General features: G+C 29.0%; 1 long non-coding RNA gene across 2 annotated transcripts; it reads left to right on the forward strand.

Annotated features, from left to right (window-relative positions):
- Positions 1-208: 208 nt before the first annotated feature.
- On the forward strand, positions 209-15,805 carry LOC132952856 (uncharacterized). 2 transcript variants are annotated; one of them, XR_009665516.1, is made up of 3 exons: positions 209-368; positions 9,795-10,042; positions 11,587-15,805. It is a non-coding gene; the product is annotated as an uncharacterized LOC132952856 (long non-coding RNA). The 2 variants fall into 2 exon arrangements; XR_009665515.1 differs by lacking the exon at positions 209-368 and adding an exon at positions 1,704-1,838.
- Positions 15,806-20,170: the final 4,365 nt, after the last annotated feature.

A 20,170-nucleotide genomic window follows, 5' to 3' on the forward strand; every position in this document is an offset into this window, starting at 1 on the left:
AACATAAATCTAGCACCCCCAAAAATGTAACCAGAATTGTGCCATAATACAAAACTTGCCCTCTCACCTTGAAGTTTTGTCAGTCCTCTACTGTTTAGAATTATAGTGTCTGGCAACACTGTAAATGGCCGGGTCTGCACTCTGCAGTTAGCTGGATCTCGCCCTGCAGACGCAAGGACGATCAGACACACTGGAGCCTGCAAAGCTGTTCATCGTATTTCAGTAGGTTAATAAAAGATTGTCGATAGAATATAATTTATATTAACTTAATAATTTAATGTCGGTGACTCAGTGTTTCTTTTCTATTATTCTTATTAAGTAAGACCCTACTTTTAGAAAGAAGAAAATAATGATTCAACACATTGCTGGTAATTATATAGTATACTTATAGTATACATACTTAATATATTATAATAATTATGGATTCATGAGAATTTTGTATTTGATTTATCACAATAGTCTTTTTTCATAAGAGTTTAAAGCTTAAACGTTTAAGTAATGGTCAACATTTTATAAAAATTGTGTACATTATTTTGAATATGAATAAATTCTAACGTTTTAACACCTAAGGCTTGAACATTTAATATAAGATTCTTCATGAGTTTATTTTGGTAAAATTAAAATATGTTCTGTGTTTGATCCACCCTATATTAACCTACATGGGTTGTAAAGAGCAGCTCAAAACACCCACAGAGTTAATTAGATAATTTTTTTTTATTTTTAAAAGTTTTAATTTTATTTTCTAACTTCTTTGACGAATAGGTATTTTGGAATAAATAAGCATAATATTAAATATACGAATACAATATTTTAAATGTCTTGTAATTTTAAATATTATAATTTATGTAATTATGTGTATTTACGATAATGTAAATAGTTATAGGTACCATTATATAATATATTCCTATATTTGTAGTTATTTATAGCCATTATAATATACCTATGATTAATATATGAAATATAAATTATAGTAGGTATACTAAAAAATGTTATATATCACCATTTCCGTATTTATTATTATATTATACCTAGTTTAAATAATAGATTAAACCAATTATTTTAGGGTAGCTTACCTACTAATAATAATATTAAAACATAACCTAAAATTCGTTATTTATTTCTGCTTGAAATTTATTGGTTCACGTAAGAAAAAAATGTTACTTATTACTTACTATAATATGCTATTGGTGGGTTGCCCATCTGGGTGAATTTATTCCCGGGCAACGCCTTGTAATACAGCTAGTATATATATATTTTTTTCAATGATATGCCGTTCAATAAACTGCTTGTATCGCTGTATATAGTTTTATTCTGTTATTACGTGTGCGTCTGCGCAAGCGCAACAGACCCACCCTCGATCAACTACAGCGGGAGAATTTATTCCCGGGGCTCATCTAGGTGAATGTATCCCCGGGCAACGCCTTGTAATACAGCTAGTATATATATATTTTTTTTCAATTATATGCCACGTTCAATAAACTGCTTGTATCGCTGTGTATAGTTTTATTCTGTTATTACGTGCACGTCTGCGCAAGCGCAACAGACCCACCCTCGATCAATGAAGCCACTCGTATCCCCTCGCCATCTCAACGAACTACAAGGGGGAGCATTGCGCAGATGCGAAATAGTTGGCGTTCAATAAATACGGGCGGCTGCCGCGCCATCAGAATTACTTCTTATTCTTATACGAGTTGTCGCGTTTTGCTCGTCGCTTTAGTTTTCATTATACAATATTTACAAACGTTTTTTGTACAAGTTTTATTAATATCTACTAGGAAAAAATTATGAAAGTTACTTATTAGTCAAGTACATTACAGTCTCGCAGATACAGCTTTATAGTAAGTATAGTTTTAATAATATATTATAAAAGGTAAAGTGTATGATTCTGAGGCTTATATTTAATCAAAACATACTAGACTGATTTTGACGATTCAACGAAGGTTTTGATAATTGATTAACTAGTTAGGGTCGCTTACTTGCTATGAATAATAATATTACAATCATAACCACATTATATTTGGTATTTATTTCTACTTGCAGCTATTTAATGGTTCACGTAGGAAATAATAGTTACCTTATTAGTTATTATTAATATTTACTTCTGCTGGTGGATTGCACATCAATGACTCTAGTGAAGTTTGGAGGCACGGAAAATAAGCGCTGGCTCCCGTGGGAAGTTGTTCGTACTCATTACTCACTGATTGGTTTTCAACATATTATTATATTGTCACGCAGCCGTTACTTTATTTATATAATCATAAATTATAAAGTAAATTGATTATAAAAATAAAATAACACTCATAATATTATTATAATACATTTTATATTTCAAAAAAATTATTAACTTCTGATTTGGATATCACTATGAAAACAATGACGCTTGGCACATTACGGGCAGTGCTCATTTTTCGTGCCCCCGACTGTTGGTCTTATTTATCCCATAGACTATATTGTAAGATAGGTTGTCTATGTCGGAAATACTATAAAATTGAAGCCGTTCGATTTTTGTTCAGAGGCTTCTTACGACATTACGCACCACTAGATCGCAGCGTAGGCAATGATCGAATCATAGAGTTTTACTTTGTTTTATTTTTTTTGATATCTTTAGATGATACACTTTAATGTCATGTGTTAGTATATATTTTAAGATTTAAGTGGAATGTATTATAAAGAATTCTAAGACTCGAACTTTAGTATTATCATCATTATAAATATTGCACTGAATACAATAATATTATTTTAAAACTGGCTACACTGTTGGGAGACATCTTCTGGCTTCAGTTTAGAAACCGAATGTCACCTCTATCTTACTCTATGATTTATCCTCGGGAAACACCGGGCAATACAGCTAGTAAGTAAATAGTATAGACCTTATACTTGGGGTTAAGTATAAGGTCTAATGTACATGGTATATATAGTATTTTTTTTAAAAATACACTCCGCTGCGTTAATATAACACATGTACTGATGTTTATAGTTATATACCTACAGCAGTCCTACTCTCGATCAATAACTTCACCCCTTGCGGCCGACAACATCTCCACTAATATACCCCTACGCTATCTGTACGGTTAAAGACACCCTCAGCAAGTATAGTTCACGACAATACAACAGTCCCTGCGCCCTCGATCAATAACTTCACCCCTCGCAGCCGACAACATCTCCACTAATATACCCCCACGCCGCTCTATCTGTACGGTTAAAGACACCCTCAGCAAGTATAGTTCACGACAATACAACAGTCCCTGCACCCTCGATCAATAACTTCACCCCTCGCGGCCGACAACATCTCCAATCACCCCCTCCACCCCCCCCCCCCCCTATTATCCGTATAAACTGCTACAATGAGAGCATTGTGGTGATGCGGGGAATAGTCGACGTTCAATAAATACGGTCACCACGCCATCGGGGGGGTACATTACTTTTTACTTGTACAAGCTGCCACATTTTGCTTCATTCTAGTTTTCATTATTATAACATAATTTTTACTACTTTTTACTACTCATTTCTACTAACATGAATGAGACTAGGCAATTATGAAATTAATTATTTTGAATGTATACAGGTATGCTAAGATTTTTAAAAATATGAATTTTGACTATTTATGATGATCGATGGCTGATATGATGCTGTTTCGAAAATGTTAATATAAAAGGGCACATTTTTCATACAATTTTACTAATTGGATATAAATTAATTATCAATCAAATTAATTTTCACATGGCAAACTATACTGTGGCATTTTGAGTAACATATCTTATTTCTACCATAATAACGGGGCTGCTATTATTTTATTAGTCTTAAGTTTTATTTTACAATAAATTAAATTTTCGAAATCCCAGTAGTCCAGTAATACTATCTATAATCCCATTGCTTCTCGAAGAGTTATCTTCTATTGTACTAAATAGATTTTATAATATATTGTAAACATAGGCGCGCGCAAGGGGCAAGCCAGTCTAGTACAGACCCCATATAATTGGAAGACTATAAAAATACAATAGTATAATAATTGCATGAAAACGTATATTATAAAACTTACTATTTAACAATGCACTTACGATAGCGTTAAAATTTTACATAATTCCTAGGTAATATTTATAACGATAACAATATTTGTTCCTAATAAACTTTAATAAACTATGGCTCAGAATCTCAAATGAAGGATAGAAATTGAAGCGTCAGATTGCTGTCATCAGTGTCGCCGTATTGGTTTTAATAGTTACGTTTAATATTGTGTCCTGAGTGGGGGTTTGTAGAGTCCGCGCAAAACGTACTGGTGGTTGGTGACTCCCCCCCCTGATGCCACTATGCAATCGAAAGATTATAGTTTAGGTGATGTTCACACAAAAAACCTGATTACTTTAGTTATAGGTATAGCGTGCCAAATAAATGTGTGGTACCAGGTGTTGAACGCCTCGTGGTAGGCGGAGTCACCAACCCCCAATACGCGGACTCTAGTATTGATCCGTCGTTCGGGGTAATATAATAAATTCGGTGGCGGTGAATAGCAGCCAAACCCTAAATCAAGTACGAGCTGCGCCCGGGTTTATTAGAGCCTAGAGGGACGTATGAATTACGGCCCAGGCTATGAGAGGGACGTATAAATTGCGGCCACATAATAATTACCACTTTATATCTCTCAAAAATATGTTTTTTTGCCGATGAGTTGACCGTAATTTTGTTTAATTTTTTAATTTTAGAATATTAGTTTGGAAAAACCTTAATACTTACCTAATGGCTTAACAAAATTAAACTACCCTATTTCTTTTTGTATTAGCTTTTTCATATATTTTCTAATAAAAACTTAATTTTCACACATTTTCTTTGTTTTGAATCCTTTATTTCCAAATTTTATGTAAGTCTCAGATTGAACTCCAAGTAACACATAAACAAAGTTATAGATGTTAGGATGGCTATTGTAGAACGAAATATTTTGTTGTAAACTGACCCAACTGTTAGTGGAACAGATGTAGCTAGTAGTAAACTGTGCCTAAATGCTAGGGGTAGGTACATGGAAACATGGGGTCCGGTGAATTATATTTTTCTGGTCGTAACTCACCTACAGCTAAAATGTTATTGGGTCAGAATTAAACGGTCTCTGACATCGTAAACATCTTATCGGACCGCAACTCACCCACAGCCAATAAATTAATGTGCATGTGTATTACTGGAATGTACTATAGGTGTAAATCGGTGCACAATACCTATTGGATGCTGCCGCTGCTGGTTTTACGTGAGGTACTGGTTTATGGGGTGGGACTGTGGGAGGGGGAATCAACTGTGGTGATGACAATTCTAACAATAAACTAATAATGGGAATCATTTTATACAGTTAATTCAATTTGTATTTAGTTAGGTATAATCCAGTCAATAGGACTCCGAAAAAAGCGTTGCCTTGCAAAAAATACTAAAGTTTTAAAACTTGGCGATAAGTTTCATTTTGGGGCCCTGGTTGACCATAAAAAATGCTCCATCCCTCTGAAGTCCACAACCGTCCACCATCTTGGATTTTAGGTGACATATTTCACTTTTTTATGGTTTTTTTACAATATCTCTAAAATTATTAACTTTACAATAAAAATAACTTATATAAAAAATTGAAGATTGTAAAATTTGTAACAAGAAAATTCTATACATGTATATTATACGAGTAATAGATTAGCGACAAAGTCCATCCGCCCTTCATAGAATGTGGCGCCGCGCGCTATAATGACGTATATATACGTATTTGCACGTAGTTTGCAAACAGAACGAACGTAGAATAGGTATATAATATATGTTTAGTTTCGTGTTATTATACTGTAAATAGTATTGCTGAAATATTTTATTATTAATAACTTACCTCATTTTGTAATTTTTATAACATTGAATATTGAGAATATAACCTTTTATACTTTTTATTTTTTTTCAATCCGTGGTAACATAGGCCATTGTGTAGTGATCATGTGGCGCCGTGTTGCTGTACCCTCCGTAAAACCAGGCCATTGTTGCCAAGGATACCTGGGGGGCGCAAGTAAACTCCGTCACGAGAAACTTTTTTAGTGTAAACTCCGCCAGTAAAATAAAACCGGTATAATTGGGTTCATGTAAACTCCGCCAGTGACAAAAATCAAGTAAAATTGAGTTCATGTAAACTCCGCCAGTGATAAAAATCAAGTAACAGTTTTTACTATACAATTAATATAATATACAGTCATACAGATTAAACAAAAAATCATAATTTTATAATAATAATTATTCTTATTAAATAAGTTAGGCCAAAAAATATAAAAATAAAAAATAAAAATAATAATTGTACAATTAACAAATTATACAAATTGCAATGGCCAGTATTATGTTAAAAAATAATGATAGACAATTGTAATAAGTAATAACTAATAATCAAAAAATATGTAGGTACCTATATTATAATATTATGACATTTTATGTTATAATACTTATAATTTGAACTGTGAACTAAAATTGTGAGATACAATTTGTAGATATTCAAATCATTAAGACTAATATAAATTCATTATGATAACGATTTAGTATTTATAGCTTTCTCTAACACATTAATTATTTTTCCGTTTTTGAGTTTACTTAGGAGATAATTATCATTTTATTTTTACATAAATAAGGCCTTTCCATATACCCATTCCAGGTAAGAAAAAAAAACGGGCGGAGTTTACAATCGCCCATACATGGGTATAGCGTCCCTGGTTCATTGTTAATGTTAGCACCTGCTCATCGGAATAACGGGTGACTGTAAGTTGCGTCCCAATGTACCTTATTGATGTAAATTGCGTCCCGAGTATTTTTTGGGTATATGTAAATTGCGTCCCGGGTATTTTTTGTGTATGTGTAAATTGTAAATTGTGTAAAATGTTGGTATGGTTAAAAATATTGGTAATTAATTATTTACATTATTATTATTTATTAATATTAATTATTATATTTATTTATTATTATTTAAAATTGTATATTTGTATCGATACTAAGCTGTTGAATTTTTCTGTGCCAACTTTGTCCTTTATCAATTATTAACTTATTCAGTATAACTTATTTAAGTCTATATAGAAGTATGTAAAAATTTGAATGACAATTGCCTCACAATTCAATTTGAGTAATTTTTTTAGTTTCTAATTCTTCCATTTTTTTTTTAAATATATTCTTCTTTTTCAATTGTTACTATATTTTTTGAGCCCTGACTTCGTAACGCTATATAAGTATCAATTTGTATATTTTTTAAAATATCTATAAAATTAAAAATATTAGGATGAGAAGAATTAAACAAACTATTTAATTTTCTATGGAAAGATTCGCAATTGTTAGTCGTGCGTAATGTCGATGATAAATATTCTAACCATATTTCTGGTGGATAGTCAGCGTCATTTTTTATATATGAATCTAATATATAGTCTGTGAATTCTAATACTCGAGCATCTTGTGATTGTATTGCCATAATGTCTTCAGTAAAACAGTTTTCAACATCTTGTGGATTTAAGAAAGGAAGTCCAAAAAAGAGTTTTAAAAAATTACTTATTTCTGTATTTTTTATAATCGGTACTAAGCTCCAACTGTTGAATCTTTCTGTGCCAACTTTGTCCTAGGTAGAATCTACACCCCTTTACTTGAATAGAAGGCCAGACAACATTTGCAGCAGTATGTATAGCCGGGTGTGAAGTACCTTTTCAAAATCGACATACATTTGAACTGGGTTGAATTGCATGTCATTTTTTCTACATTCTTCAACTAAATACTGAAATGCATCGGTATGACAATTAGTTGACTTTGATGGCAGTAAAAAATAAACAAGTGGGATATAATTATTATTTAACACACCATGAATCGTGAAGAGTTGATAAAATAATTTCGGGGAACTTTTGAAAGTACCGTCTACAAATATCGTGTTCAAACTACACAAGGCTTGTAAATTAGGAACTGTCGAGAAACCTAATATATTTGTTTCATTATTATTCACTAACAAAAAGTGTTCACCTTTAATTGTCTTAAATTCCATATTTTTGAAAGTCTCATGAATTTGTGTTAATGTAGTTGGTAATTTGGGTAGCTTTGAATATCGAGCATTATGTATATTTCTTTTTATTAATAAAACATCTCCAGAAGTTATGTTTTCAATATCATCATTTTTCAGTTCAGAATGTAAAATTTTTGATCGTCTAATAAACATTTCATCAACTGATTTCCGTTTTAAATTGTTACTAATTTTTTGTCTAGTTAAAATATTTTCTGGTAATGGCTTATGTTTATGTTCATTAAAAATCTCAATTTCAGTATTAATAAGACTATTTACTTTTGCAAATCACCTACACGTTTTGACGGTGCAACACCAACGTTCAACATAATTTATTAAAAACTTGTGAAAACGAAACTTTTGACCAGCAATCACTTTTAATGGTTTATTTTTTTCACTTAGCATTGTATTAAAATTGATCACATTCATTTTCAAAAATCTCCACGTGCACTCGTATAGAACGGTTATCGGTGAACTAATATGTGTTCATCGTATGAAATGTTACTACAGTAAAATTTTGCAGATAGAGAACAGGATATACTCTTGATAATACCATCATAAATACCATCGATAAAAACATTATAAATTTTCCGTCGGATGCAATTAACGTATACATGACAGATGACAGAAACACAGGCCGCAACTTACGTATGTACCAGAGAAATACCGGGCCGCAACTTACGTATATTGTTATCGGAACCTTTTTTTTGGGACGCAACTTACATTTACCGGGAATAACACACGAGACTAAACATATATAGGTACTTATATGCAGGGTGATCCATTTAACGAAATACACTTATTATACGAAAAGTAGATAGTTTAACGATAAAGTGTCTTACGTAAATTGGATCACTCTGTATATATGCATATATTCTACGTTTTTTGGTCCATTTGCCACTACGTACATTCATATAGGAAAAGGAAGGTATGTTCGTGATATATATAGATAATTTCGTGAAATTTCTTTCGTCATTTGTTACAAACATAATCCGATTAGCCGAAAAGTCTAAATAGGGTAAAATGGTACATTAGGTACATAGGTATGTTCGTTGCAAATGATGAAAGAAATATCACGAAATTACAATTATACATCACGAACATTCTATGATGAGCGGATGGACTTTGTCGTTTATTTATTACTCTTACGCTAAAAATGTATAGCATATTTCTTGTCAAAAATTTTACGATCTTTATACTTTAAAGAATTTATTTTTATCGTAAAGTTAATAACTGTAGAGATATTGTTAAAAAAACCGTAAAAAACTTTAAAATTTCTCCTAAAATCCAAGATGGCGAACGGTTGTGGACTTCGGAGGGATGGCGCATTTTTTTTGGTCAATCAGGAACCCAAGACAAAACTTTAGTATTTTTTGCAAGTCAAAACCCCCCATTTACTGGATTATTATGATATTAAGAAAATAATTAAAATATTTTCAATGTATGAGAGACTAAAATTATGCGACTGTTGTACAACGTAGGTACTTATATTTACTAATTTAAATATTTAAATATTAAATATTTTTTAAAATCGTTTAGTTAAAAAAAAACCATGTTATATTGGAGGGACTTTTATATAAGGTATTTTATTCATGTGATCAGTAGACAGTAGTACACTTGTAGCAACTTTATTTAGTCACGTCAGAAATTCCGTTTACACGCATGTTAATTACTATACATGACATCAACCTATTCATAGTTATTACTATATTATAATGTGTAATGTGCAATTAAAATTCACTGTTGTTTTAATAATTTAATATTTGTTTGTTTTCAGTGCATTTATAAACATAACTTGGGCATACAAGACAAAATGATAAACAGTGACACTCAAAATTCAAACAAGACTCGGGTTATTAAAGTCATGACAGACTATAATAACAAATATTTTGTCGATATATGGAAGGAAACCATTCTATAAGGACAATTACGTTAAGTTAATTGACAGCCATTGGTTAAAATGCATCGTTCTACGTTCTACGTTTGAAGAATTATATACTTATGCCATTATGGTGTTCGGATCAAGTTAGTATATCCGACACTCTATATTTTAAAAATGTTCACAATTAAAATGATAAACATCACAAAAAAATAATTATAAAGTTGGAATCACGATTCTGTTTACATTGTTTGGTTTTATGTGGACTTTAAAATATATATTTGCCTACTTTCAGGGTTTTAAAAAACAATAAATTAGTGCTTCTTTAAAATTATATTGTCCGAGTTGATTAAGAAAATATTGGTAAGGTCTTTGGTATAGATTATAATATATTGTCGATAAAGTAAGCGAAAAGTCAAAAACCTTTAGTTAATTTAGTCCTGCAAACATCGTATTCGTCAGTCACTGAAAGGTTCCAGAGACGCAATTTAATACGAAAGTCTGTTTTATGCTTTCGGACCTCTGCAGTTGATACTTGATGTACAACTGGTATTGGTTTCATGTACCTTTTGATAAATATTCCGAATTGTCTGTCATGTCATAGGTTTATTTTATAAATTTACATATTTTAGTTTCTGGCATATGAATTTTGTATGACACGGTTCTTTATAGTAGGAACCTTTAAGATTTTGAGCGGAGCGATGAATATATTGATTTGATATAATATGATGATATACAAAAAATATTAATTCAACTAACTGGCTACCATCATATTAATATAAATATAATATAAAATAGCCTAGGCTTACAAACCACCTCCGTTTAGAATCGTTATTTGTACACAATGGTATTATATCATTGAATTCAAATTTAACACCATCCATTACAGTGACCCACTTGTAACCTACTGTACAGCATAGTGACATCCATTTACCTGCTTTTTTCTTTTTTCTCCCCCATGATATCAAACTTCGACAACACCGCCATCAAATCAACAATTTATAACAACAATTTACATATTAACAATTTCCAATACTCTCAGGAAGCCAGAGACTACTTTCCTTAGATATCGCTAGTATGTATGTTGTAGTAGGTACAAGTAATAGTATTAACTGTAGCTTTTTGGAAGTTATTGAATAATTTATTGTTACCGACTTATCTACTCCCGTATTAGATGCAACCATTCGCTTAACAGCTTGAAGTAATTTTTATATTTTATAAGCCTAGTACAGGGATACTATCGTATCCCACCGCTACTACCAATAATGTTTTGGATTTATTCACAACACTAAATAAAGTACGAACATTATAATTTACTATTGAGTAGGTAAAGAAATATAATTTATTAGCTACTTATGGTTAGTTAATGTACCTATATGTTGAATACTTGAGAAGAATGAGAACTAATCTTAGTTTTTGAATATTCTAAAATAATTAATTGAGCACTAACATTTGAAGGGGTAGTGGGAATTAGTGTTTTTCATGTCTAAGCTAAATTAAAACCAGCGGGAAGAAAACCCGGGTTTGGTTGGAGCACTAATTTATGTTTTAGTACCCTGAACGCATTCATAATTGAGCTGCACTAAAACTTGGAAGTATTACGGAAATTAGTACTTTCCATGCTCCCGTTAACATTAAGTATTCCGCAAATTAATAAATTATAATTTAACAATATTATATTGTTTTTTAGGGCGTAACAACGTATTCGAAAGAAAAAAATGAAATCGTTTACACCAACGAAACAAGAAATGATTATAACCTGTGTTATTAACATCAACAGTTCCTGTGGATCTTATTTAATATTTTAATATGGTAATGAATTCACTTATTGTTATTTGATTTTAAGTAGATGAATATGATTAAAACAATTGTAAGTTATTTCAAAGTGTAGGTACCTAATGTTGGCACTTTTGCCTATTTGGGCTCAAACTATTATGAAATATCAATCATATAATTATAAATTAAACGTTTTTCTTCACAACACAAGTAAAAGGGGAAAAGCTCAAACTTTTTTGGACACAGAACACAAAACCCATCATATTTAAGCCTTTTTCACTTTCTAATTTTTAAGAAAAACCATAGATTCTTAAACAATTGTTTATTTTTATCAATGAAGTGCATCTATCCAATCGTAGTTTTTACTATAGGTACGCAAACAATAATGATTACCAATAATTGTATTAAATATTTTAAATAATATTAATGACTAGGAAAGACTATTCCATTTTATTTGTTAAACATACACTTAAACAAAAAAATCGAATACTCAGTAGTCAGTGATTTATATTAGACGTTAAAAATAAATTTACTATCAAATTTGATGATCTCGAACTTTTTAAACTCAAAATCGTCAATACCTCATACTTTTTCCCTGACCCCTTACTCTTAAGTATACATTTCAGTGCTCCGTTATGTTTCAACAAGTAAAAGAGTAATTTTGATCGTGTTTTTATGTTTAAATGTTCGTTCGTAATGTCGACATTAAAACGCATGCAAAAGAATTTCGTATTCCACTTAATACTTTGTCAACTTATCTTAAAAATAAAGAAAACATTTTAAGAAAGTTGTCTACATCCTGTAAAAAGGACAAAACAAGGGCTAGGGAATCGAAAAATCCTGATGTTGATGAATGTGTGTTTAAATAAACAAGTGAAAAAAAAATTCCACTGAGCGGAAAAGCTCAAAAAAGCAAAAACAATTTTAAAGCAAGCAGTGGATAGCTCGATGGTTTCAAACAAAGAAATGGCATTTGTCTTAAAACCATAATTGGTGAAAGTGGTGATGGTTGGAAAATAAAACTGCAACAAATGATAAGAGAAAAAAACTCCAAAGACATTTTTACAGACGAAACAGGTTTATTTTAAATATGTCGATGTTTATTAATTGATTGCATTCAAGCGAAATATAGTCGATTGGGTCGTTATAGTCATAATCCATATGGTATATGGTTTTATGTGTTTTTTTTTATGAGAATAAGTAGGGCAGGAACGAGACATTTATTGAGGAACATGAAATTGTACTAGTTCCAGAAGCTCAGGACTAGATATAGTTCAGTTTACAAATTTAATCATGAAGTGAATATCATTGCGTTGTTGTCTGTTGTCCAGACATTCAAAGCGGAGGCTGTTTTGAATCATATTTCTTGGTATAGATAAGAAAGGAGAGAGGTCACCAGTATTACGTTGTCGTTTGTAGCTAATATATCGTAAAAATTTCCTCTGAACACGCTCGAGTGATTCAGTCAAACCTATTTGCGTCGGATTCCATAAAATTTAACAATATTCAAGTATTGATCCAACATTTGAGACATGTAGTGTTTTTAGTGTATAGGGGTGTAGTGCATACCATTAATTGTATTTCTATACTGTTAAATAAAAATATCGATGGCAGATTTTGATCATTTTGAAGTACCCAATAGGAAGGTTGGCCAGGAAACAGAAATGTAAAAGACGAACAATAGATTTGGAATTATTGTTAGATTGGCGATTGTGCTATAAACATGATCATGGGCCCCATATACCGCGGTGGCAATGCTTGGAATATTTGAACACAAGAAAATTATATTTTTAGACTAAAATTTGATTATTTATACATGTTTATATAAATTTAATAGACGTTATAAATGTTATAATAATTATTGACGATTTTTTTCGACAAAATGTCCTAATGATTACCTTTTTATCCCCGATGAAACTTTAAAAGATTTGATGCAATGTTAATAACATAGTTATGACTGTCGTGGTCCACAGCAGGTGCAAGTGCTTAGTAGCAGCTAGGGACTAAAATGAAGGCAATATCTGTGAGCCAATAATGTGACGCAAGCCAGAAAATGTTACAAAAATCGAATGATTTTAACGCCATATAATATGTACATGACCGATAAAAAAAACTATTGAAATCAATTGATATAAAATTTAAAATAAGAAAAATAATAATTAGGTAATATTTGGTAATTTGTAGATAATTCATTAATAGTTTATAAATAATAATCTAAAAATCATAATATTTAAAAAATAATACTACTAGGGTGAACTCACTGGGTTTAACTTTTATATGTGGCACAGCATTTGATACGTATCCCCCCCCCCCCCCAACACCACCAGACTGTTCGATGTCAGTCCATTATAATATAATAATATCTTAGATATTAGATATTATCTTAGTCCCTGGTAGAAGCACTGCTGTGTACCGCCCATGATCGCTCTTTCCAACTGCGAAAATGGGGCACAAACACCATGACTTTTGCTATATATATTTTTTTCTATTTTTAAAGCGAAGCTTCTTAACGCTTGTTCTACGTAGTGAAATGGGAAAAAAGGTTACCAAAAAAAGACCCGCGTGACGCTCTCTCTTAACACGGGACCGACCGCATCGCGTTCAGCGACTCATGCGCGCCGCGCCGGGGTCCGAGTCTGCACGCCGGCCGGCGCTCTGTTTCTGACTCAGCTGTCACCCGACCTGGTGTCTCTTAATGGAAACAAACAAATACCGTTACAAGATATCAGTTTCCATTAATTCCTGCGATGGCTATAACCATACACAAGTCACAAAGTGCATCATTTGATGAAATAGTTTACGAATATGACAAAAATCATTACCTACAATTAGTGTACGTCGCTTTATCTCGTGTCACTAGTATTGGTCCTAGGCGTTTTACCTTTTTATTTTTAAAAAAATTAATCAAAATTTCCTATTATTAAAATTTAAAATTATAAATTAATTTAATCAATAAAACGAAAAGAATCCGAGTAAATAAGCTTATAAATCAAGTAACTAATAACTAATAACCTGTTAATAATATAATGAATAATAAGCCATGACCATTAAAATATATTAAACGTTTCCAAAATATAAACTTTTAATCCTAATAAGTAATATTACTCTTAAAATTATAATTTACCGTAAAATCGACATGATATTTTATTCTTTACAAAAAAAAAAAAAAAATTAAAACGCATGAAATAAATTACCTGTACACTTTAGATTATTATAGTTATGATAATATATTTATCGAATAGTATATAAGGATTCTAGAGATAAACAATGCGTTCCATTTATACATATAATATTAGATTTTTATTATAATTTATAATATATTTTAGAGATTAGATTTTGAATGATGACGTTAGTCTGAAAATATATATTTATAATCGTAATTCCAGATTTCAGAGTTTCAAAAGCGTAAATTAAAAGGCCAACTCGTTAATGTTGGTTTCGTATGAGGTGCTAAACATAGTACTCTATAAGGATTATAATAAGTGGTAGTGAGTTAATAAATTGAGTGAAGTAAATGTGCGATTTAATTCATATCTATAATGGAATATAAAAGACTGGAAAATACGTGTATAATGGAAAAAAAGATGGAACTTAAAACCATTATAATTTAGACTAGACTAAAATAATTATTATACCTAGTTATAAAATAAAAGAATAATATTATTTTTTACGTTATGTTGAGACATTAGGAGTACCTACCTACATATATGACGATAGTGGCACTATTTTTAAAATAATGGATTATATTAAATTACATTAAAATATTATATTCACATACCTACTATATTAATGATACTTATATTATGAAAAATGTAGCTATTGGTTCCATAGTATTTACCTCTAAAATTGATTTATGAATATTTTTAAAAAGCATATAAAGAAATTATAAAAAAACGAATTTGCATCTTTGTGATTAGTAATTATATAAAAAAAGATTCACTGTTACCTGGTACAGGGTTATATTATGTAATGCTTTGACCAGATATAGTATCGATTCGGCACAGCTTTTTTCGTCCTAGAGATCCGGAGCCCGGTTTTTTTGATTAATTTTGAATGTTAAAAATAAAAATCATAGACAATACCATGACATTTGTGTTAAATAAAAAGTTAAGAATCTCAAACCTTTGAAAAAACGAAAGTGGGCCACGGTTTGCGGCCGTCGGAAATGAGAAAAAATCCAACCACGTTGTAGAACAAAATATTTTGAAAATTCAACTGTCGCTAAAAAAAAACAATTTTATCGAAATAATCACATGCCGATCGAACAGAATATCAGTATAATCAATTTTGCAGGGAAATTATTGTTTCGTCAAAGCATAAACCATTCCTCGTCCACTTATTATAATAACGTACTTAATAAATTACAGTACGAAATCGGTTTATCATAGGTATTTTTAATATTATGTAATAGACTGATAGAATATGAATATAATATACTGTAATAATGTAATATATAATATAGTTAACACTTCGCAAAACACGTTTTTAAATCTATCATAATAATTAATAATTTTATAATTACATTATCTTATCGTTTAAACAATTTATTCATTTTTCAAACAAAACAAATTTGAAACTAGGTATATAGATGATAATAATATTATAATATAGTTATCATAATATATATTATATAATCAGGTGAATATATTATTAATACCTTATAGAAGCTAATTATGCAGGTATTGTTTTGAACTGTATTGTTTTATTCTTGACAGAAGGATTTAAAAAAAAAAAAAACATTTTAACATTTTGAGATATAACGTGATGTTTTCTGGCTAACATCCTGGTTTCGTATTGGTTCGTTTGTGTATTATGTTTTTCTCTTTCTTCTTCATTTGATTTGCATTCTGTCATCAGACGTTTTACTGGAAGGATAACTCCGCATGAGGTGAATCCCGTTGGTGATTGGTTTTTCATGAGGTTTCCATGTGTGAGGTGAGTGTGTCCTATTCTCAGTCTCTTTATTATTATTTCTGTTTTTCTTGAATTTTTAGACAAAATCAAAATTCTAGGCGTTAAAATTAAATTAAATTAAAATCTCAAACGACAAGAATCATAAAAATACTAGCACACAAAACTTGTTGTTCTAAAAACAAACTACTAATAAAATTACATAAAGCACTTATCCCGTCAAAATTTGAATACGTCGCAGAAATATGCCTCCAAAAATGGAGTTTTAAAAACATTAGACCCAATAAATTCAGCCCAGTTGAAAGTATCTACATTATAGCTATTGAACCCCCCTCTGAATCCAAAGAATACAAATAGCATTACACTTTTCCGCAAGAATAACTAGAAACAACATCGAAAAACTAATACCTGACCACATCAAACAGATTATCACCAAATGCAAATGAGATTTTTTCAAATATGAAAGAAACACAATTATACAACCCCCTCATGGTCTATTAAATTCAACATAAACACAGAATTTGCAGCAAACAAAAAAAAGAAACTGCTCCAGAAATTTTCAAAACGTCTCCTTACGTCTCCTTACGTACGTTTCCCCAGCCCCCCACATATCAATTTTCGTGAATTTTCTTTTGCCTATATTTAGTACGTTATTTGTTTGGATTTGTTTGACCTGAATCAGAATATTTGTTTGACATCAGGTACCCCGGAAAATTCAATTTTCCCGTGGGGGCCGAGGAAACGTTTCCCCAACCCCCCTCATAATTAAATAATGGACTTTCTAGGATTTTTTTTTTGCCAAAATTTAGTATGTTATTTGTTTGAATTTGTTTGGATCTAATCAGAATTTGTTTGACATCAGGTACCCCGGAAAACTCAATTTTCCCGTGGGGGGCCGAGGAAACGTATCCCCGGCCACTCTCATAAGTAAATAATGGACTTTCCAGGATTTTTCTTTTGCCAATATTTAGTATGTTATTTGTTTGAATTTGTTTGGACTGAATCAGAATTTGTTCAACATTGGGTACCCCCAAAAATTAAATTTCCCTGTGGGGCTTATAATTTGTTTAAATTGTATGTTAAATAAATTCAAATTCAATTCAATTTGACCTTTCAGGGCAGGAGTCACTCAGAATTGGATTTACATCTAATACTTAGTACATAATTAGTTTGTCAGCATGATATATTTTTTTTTTATTACTCAATACATATTATTTTTTTTAAACATGAATTTTCAACAAATTTAGAATATGGATTTTTTTACCAAATAAATTTCTTATATTAAGATTTAATTCAAATTGTTTTTATTAAATAGAGATTATTTATCAAAATTGATTTTTTTTTATCAAATAAGGATCAAATGAATAACTGGAAAAAAATATCTGTTACACACTCCTATGTTATGGTATTTTTAATTATAGTTCCCTAGTATATTTAACAAAATTATATTTATTAGTATTTTTATACCACTTATAGGTTACATGGATAGGTTATAAGGATAAAATTGAATGGAATTTCTAAAAAAAACTTTAATTAAAAATATCTTTTATTAAAAAAATCAAATTGTATAAAAAAAATTATCAAAAGTGATTTTTTTTTATCAAATAAGGATCAAATGAATATTTGATAAAAAATCTAATGAATAAAAAAATTTTCTAAATGGAATAAAAAACTTTAAAATAAGGAATTTATTTGGTAAAAAAATGTATATTTAATAAAAAAAACTAAAATTTTTTTATAAAAAATGTAAATTGAAAAAAAATCTTACTAAAAATTCTGTTTAATAAATATCAACAAAAAAATCTGTTATAAAATCTTTTTAGTTTGATAAAAAATCAATATTTACATAATAAATATATTTAATAAAAAAAATGCATATATTATGTAATAAAATAATCTAAATAGAATAAAGAATCTTAATGTAAGGAATTATATCCTTTTAACCCATCCATGTAACCTAAAAGTAGTTAAAAATACTAATAAACACAATTTTGTTAAATATACTAGGTAACTATAACTAAAAATACCATAACATAGAATCTTTATTTAATAAAAAACAATTTGAATAGAATCTTAAAATAAGAAATTTTTTTGGTAAAAAATCCATAGTTTTAAAAAAAACTTTAATAAAAAATGATTTATTAAAAAAATCAAATTTTATAAAAAAAATTATCAAAATTGATTTTTTTTTATCAAATAAGGATGAAATGAATATTTGATAAAAAAAATCTATTGAATAAAAAAAATTATCAAACTGGAATAAAAAACTTTAAAATAAGGAATTTATTTTGAAAAAAATCTTACTAAAAATTCTGTTTAATAAATATCAATTTATATCAACAAAAAAATTTGTAATAAAATCTTTTTAGTTTGATAAAAAATCAATATTTACATAATAAATATATTTAATAAAAAAAATGCATATATTATGTAATAAAATAATCTAAATAGAATAAAGAATCTTAATGTAAGGAATTATATCCTTTTAACCCATCCATGTAACCTAAAAGTAGTTAAATACTAATAAACACAATTTTGTTAAATATACTAGGTAACTATAACTAAAAATACCATAACATAGAATCTTTATTTAATAAAAAACAATTTGAATAGAATCTTAAAATAAGAAATTTTTTTGGTAAAAAGTCCATAATTTTAAAAAAAACTTTAATAAAAAATAATTTATTAAAAAAATCAAATTTTATAAAAAAAATTATCAAAATGGAATAAAAAACTTTAAAATAAGGAATTTATTTTGAAAAAAATCTTACTAAAAATTCTGTTTAATAAATATCAATTTATATCAACAAAAAAATCTGTTAAAAATTTTTTTAGTTTGTTAAAAAATCAATATTTACATAATAAATATATTTAATAAAAAAAATGCATATATTATGTAATAAAAGAATCTAAATATATACTAGGTAACTATAACTAGAAATACCATAACATAGAATCTTTATTTAATAAAAAACAATTTGAATAGAATCTTAAAATAAGAAAATTTTTTGTTAAAAAATCCATAATTTTAAAAAAATTTTTTTATCAAACTGAAAAATTTTATAACAGATTTTTTTATTGATTTTTATCGAACAGAATTTTTCGTAAGATTTTTATTCAATTTACATTTTTAAAAAAAAAGATTATTTATCAAAATTGATTTTTTTTTATCAAATAAGGATGAAATGAATATTTGATAAAAAAAATCAATTGAATAAAAAAAATTATCAAAATGGAATAAAAAACTTTAAAATAAGGAATGTATTTTGAAAAAAATCTTACTAAAATTTCTGTTTAATAAATATCAACAAAAAAATCTGTTAAAAATTTTTTTAGTTTGATAAAAAATCAATATTTACATAATAAATATATTTTATAAAAAAATGCATATATTATGTAATAAAAGAATCTAAATAGAATAAAGAATCTTAATGTACATGGATAGGTTATAAGGATAAAATCACATACATAAAGATTTTTATTCCTTTTAGATTCTTTTTATTACATAAAAATGCAATTTTATGTAATAAAATATTGATTTTTTACCAAACTGAAAAATTTTATAACAGATTTTTTTATTGATTTTT

The sequence above is a fragment of the Metopolophium dirhodum genome, chromosome 9, assembly GCF_019925205.1.
Source record: "Metopolophium dirhodum isolate CAU chromosome 9, ASM1992520v1, whole genome shotgun sequence".
In the NCBI taxonomy this organism is placed as follows: Eukaryota; Metazoa; Arthropoda; class Insecta; order Hemiptera; family Aphididae; genus Metopolophium; species Metopolophium dirhodum.